This window comes from Dioscorea cayenensis, unplaced genomic scaffold (genome assembly GCF_009730915.1).
Source record: "Dioscorea cayenensis subsp. rotundata cultivar TDr96_F1 unplaced genomic scaffold, TDr96_F1_v2_PseudoChromosome.rev07_lg8_w22 25.fasta BLBR01001331.1, whole genome shotgun sequence".
In the NCBI taxonomy this organism is placed as follows: Eukaryota; Viridiplantae; Streptophyta; class Magnoliopsida; order Dioscoreales; family Dioscoreaceae; genus Dioscorea; species Dioscorea cayenensis.
Window position 1 is genome coordinate 1 of NW_024087722.1, and position 5,000 is coordinate 5,000.

The following is a 5,000-nucleotide window of genomic DNA, read 5'->3' on the forward strand; positions in this document are numbered from 1 at the left end:
CAGAACAGTAGGGCAAGCAATGTGGGCAAGGCAGGAAAGAGCATAGGCAAGAATCCCAAGTTTGCATTAACCAACAAGCAAGAAGCAAGCAAAAGTACGGCAGGAAAGAAATAGTACTTTTTTTACAAATATAAGTTATGGCTAACTATTATTTATTACTTATTACTTACTTTTTTATATACTGACTAACTAACTATAGAGGGTTAGTCAGATAGTATATTAGTTATAATAGTTAGGTTTCTCATTGTCGTGTGAATAGGCGAGTCCTTGGCCGTGGATTCTGCCCCAGGGAGCCGGTTCAACTCCCTCCTGAGATAAGCCCAAGTCAAAGATAAAGGCGATGCGAAGGCTTTTAAAGAAGGGTATGGGAAGAGACAAGAGTTCACACATCGTGGTGTCGTGTAGAATGGAATTGATGTGCTAAGCAAAGTCTCGCCACTCATTTCATTGCATTATTGAAGTAAGGCGAACGTAACTCCGCTTTGAGATCCACATCAGTCGAGGCAGCTGAAGCACTGAGTGGTGTACCCGTTTAACTATACTATACTATAGGGTGTAGGGCTGAACTTTGAAATCCGGGGAGCCGACCGCGGAAGCCTACTAGGTAGTTCGAATCTTCCTCTGCCAACTAACTAGGACACAGGGCATCAGGTCGTCCATCCATTTAGATTTACAACCTAAGACTAGTACTATGGCTAACACGTGCCTCCGTACATCAGCTGACATCACCATAACTGCCTCCACGCAGCCCCTCAAGGCAACATAACTCCTATTATGCCTACCAAGCCTCCAAATATACACAAAAAAAGTCTAAAAGCAATTTAACTTCCCGAGTAGCACAGTCCTGAGTAGGGTGCCGAGCATCAAGTCACCGAAAAAAACCCTTCAAAAATTTAAGAGTGCGTCACTTGCGTCTTTTTTTCCACATCGAAAAGAATATTATCTACTAGACTTCTCACTCTACCGAAAAAAAGCGCCTGGAACGTAAAAGGAATCTACGAGGACTTTGAGAGATTTTTGTCCACTGGCACTTGACTTTCACCTGACGAGGCGTACGAAAGATTGAGTTTACCGAAACTACTTTTACTAACCCGAGAAAGAAAAAGGAAGAATGCATTCGAAGCAGGGCACAACGGCTTAAGGAGCAGCATTAGTTTAGTGCCTTGTGTTCCTAACCTGACGACAAATTTGACACCTACTTATATATAAGCTTCGGACTAAGAGCTTGGAAAAAATAGATTACTTCTTCTTCTTGGGATGACGAATGAAGCCTCGATGCGCATGACCCGATGACTCGACTCGGTTCCCTGCCTTAAGTTAAGGGGATGAGATTTCCATGATCGGACGAAGAGGAATCAGTGAATCGAGCACTCAAGACTGCTCTAACAGGGGCTCATCCCGCTGAAAGATGTGAATCTCAAGATGGAAATGCCTTACTTTGGCATAGGTAGTTTGTTGCTTCTTATGTCAAAGCGAAGGTAGATTAATTAGGAACTGCTGCCCTTTAGCTGCATTAATCGTGAATTCCTTTTTGCCGAAGGACGGCTGTCGTTGGTCGTGAGGTAGTAAATTTTTCTCTCTCTGAGATCATTTAGTTAGTTTATAGTAGAAAGGAGGGTACAGCCCTTTACTTCCTAACTAGAGGAAGCCTTAATATTCCCTTTGTGTGAAATAGGGAGTTATCTCTAGGTCATTTTCAAAAAGTAGAAGAAACTGGTTCTTTTTTTGGACCCTAGGAAAGGAAATGGTCGGTTGAATGCTTATTCCATTCAGGAAACTCTTCAACCTGGCCACAAAGGCTGGATCATCAGATCACTTGATATTACTACTCGGAACGAAACTTCATTCGAAAGTCGGTTCAAGGCAAGGATCAAAGCTCTTCCTTGAGGCTGGCTCAGCTATCAGCTAACCGATATGATGCCGAATTCCCTGCTCGCTTCTCTTTCGCGCCTATAGCCTTTCTAGTCTTAGGTGGGCTGTAAGAGAAGAAAAAAAGTGTCCGCCCCTGCTTCAAAACGTAAGGGCGCGCGCTTTGAAGCTGTCTCTTCTGGCATCTGCTTTCTTCCAGGCCTTCAGCTTGAAGACAAGACTAGTGGAACCAGCTGAATGCCCGCTCTTGGTTTTAAGCTGTATCTCGGACGAGAAAGCATTTGAACCGGCTTAGGAGGGCTCGTCCTTTAGTTTAGCTTTTTCCGGTATTAGCTTTGGGAACCGGGACCAGGACTTAAACCATCAAAGGCCATCAGTTGCAAGATAAGGATTAAAACCCCCAGACCAGAATAGAATAATGTCTTCGGGTGCTAGCATCCCAAAAAATGGAAGCAGGAAAAAATGAAATGCATACTACTTAACGCCTACCACCCCATAGGATAGGCAAGACTGCTTTTTTTGGTATGATGGGCCAGCTCCCTTGAACCCACAATCAGACTCTCGACTGAATATCTTCTTATAAGAGATCTATCCGGTGGATCCAACCAATGACTCTTGCCTTGAAATAAGCCTTTCGAGGTTAGAGGATTAAAAGCACCGAAAGTCCTTCAACCAATTCCACTGGCCTCCCAAAAAGGAGGTATTCAATGCTGGATTGGATGTCTGGTCCACCTTTTGCATGGAGTCTGGTGCACCCGGGGGAAAAGCAACCAATGGGATGGGGTTGTTGATAGACCCTCTAAGCTAAGGTGACCCAACCTTTGTAGATCGGCAAGCACCAGCGGTTGTTTCAGGCTCACCAAGACAAAGACGAGTGTGGAACAAGCAAAGAGTGGAAGACCAGATGAAAGAGAATTGGAACTTGAGCTCTTTTTCTGCTCTCAGATGCAAGCAACTCGAACTGAATCACCAATGCGGCGGATAGAAAGACAAGTAGTCCGTCTTCGGTCAGCACGCGCACCCTTGCTTGAGCCCACATCTTCAGTTTGAGCACGGCTTGGTGGATGAAAGACTTTGAAAAATGCATGCTACTGCAACTGTAGGTAGAGGCATAAAGAAGGGCAAAAAACCCTCCCTAATTGCGACTCCCAGTTGACTTCGAGTTGGGCACCCATTGTCTTACCACTTTCACTGAATCAAAAATGGATGGCTACGTTCTCACTATGCCTGAAACTGACATTCGACATGAAAGAGACCCTCAGTCAAGCTGAAAGCGAGCATTTCTCGATTTGGTCAACTCCCCCTTCCTTCTGAACGAGGAAAGAAGGGCTTTCGCTCCCCGTTTTGTCTTCTGGGCAGGGGAATCCAGGCGATCCACAGCTAAAAGCATTATAATAAAGACTACCGATATCGGAGGAGAAAGGCGGATCCATCGTCTTGCTGAGGGAAGTGATCTCTCTGTCCGCCTAAGCAGTCACGTTTTTCCCTCCTTGTTGAGTTGAGCCTGTCTGGCGTAGGACCTTTGAAATGGAAAGACCTCGGGCGATAAGATGGTGACTCTCGAAATCGACCCTGGTCCAATCCTGGTATTCTCCGAAAATCTGCTTTACAACGAGTTGAGAGTCTCCGAAAAGAGGTTGTCGTGGATTCCCATCTGAATCACCAATTAATTCCAGGCCACGGATTCAGAATTAGATTCAAATAAAGATGGTTGGTCAATGAATCTTCTTATTTATAGTTCTATTTGCGCTTGTCTTTCCCTCAGCCTTGGAATCGGAAGACGTGTATTGGCTTTCACAAATTTTTCATCCCCTTTCTTCCCTTCTTTTGACTCGGTTTTCCATTCCACCCAACAGAGGATCTTTTCTCTCCTGACCCGGGGTCCAAGGGAATAGGGAATTAAGTAGATTAGCCTCCTCATCAATCAAACAGGGCTTGATATGCTATCCATTGGGGTGGTCCCCCGTGATGACTCGATACTAGTTGAACGTCGGTTATCGGTTCATACCAAGTTGGTCTTATGGGCAAACAAACGTCTTTATGGCAGTGCAGCCCTACCAACAGAAGCTGCTGCTCTGCTGAGGCGTTGTGCCTCTCCAGAGCGAACTCTTTATGAGTCTGTGAATACCCTTTATGTCATTGGTCCTTACCATTGGACTAAGAGAACTGTGTTCCGGTTGGACCATCTCATTAAGTTAAGGGTGGGACGCGTGCTGGCGTTGATTGTATGAGCTATCCGCCAATACAGTTGACGTTGGTGCCCCTATACCTGGAGTCCGACTAGCGTGTTCTGTTGAGGGTGCGGGCTTTGCCCTGCATCTTTTCCCAATTGTCACTCCTATCCGTCAAGGGTTGGCAAAACCGCTCCGGTTGATGAGGATCCGTCCGATCCGATGGGACGCTCGATATAAATGAAATGTTGGCCTCTTCGCTTCAAATATCAAATAGTAGGGTAGCCGGGCGATCAGTTTTTCTTTTTCCTTTTCTTTGAAATCAGCAACGGACCTTCTTTCTTAATGGGCCCGATGGTATGACTGAAAAAAATCCTCAGGGGGCAGCTCTTTGGTTGGTGTAGGGTTTGCTTCTGCATGGATGACCTATTTGTTGAGATGGGTGCGTTTTCATTTATCAGGAAAGAAAATGACACGCGCAACTGCTGACCGTTTAGGTCCTAAAGTTTGTTTCCAAACTGGTAAACCTCCTTGTTTTTTCTTGGCTCTTGGACTTCATTCGCATTCACCCATCATCTTATCGTGTGCGGCGGTGTATCCCGGACGGTCGGTTTAAAAGCATATGCAATTTGGGGCTCTGACCTTGTCATCGCCGGTGAGAAAGTAGCATTACAGTATCAGGCCATCATGGCTGAGCTTCCTTCAGGTTGTCATATCAAAAGAGAAATCTCTCATATCACGATCTGGTTGCTTTGAGTTTGCCAAACGGTTTCTCATTCGTCGGGGAGAACTCTGTATATTTCCCTTCTCCATTCTCTGCTTGGATGATTGCCGCTTGTGTGAATTCTATTGCTGTGGGTCCCGTGTGTGCTCGAAGAAGATCGTTTTTAGGATTCTTTTTAGTTTCATTTATTGACTCCGCGGTGCTTGTTATAGAGTTTATGGCGCCGCCCACCATCC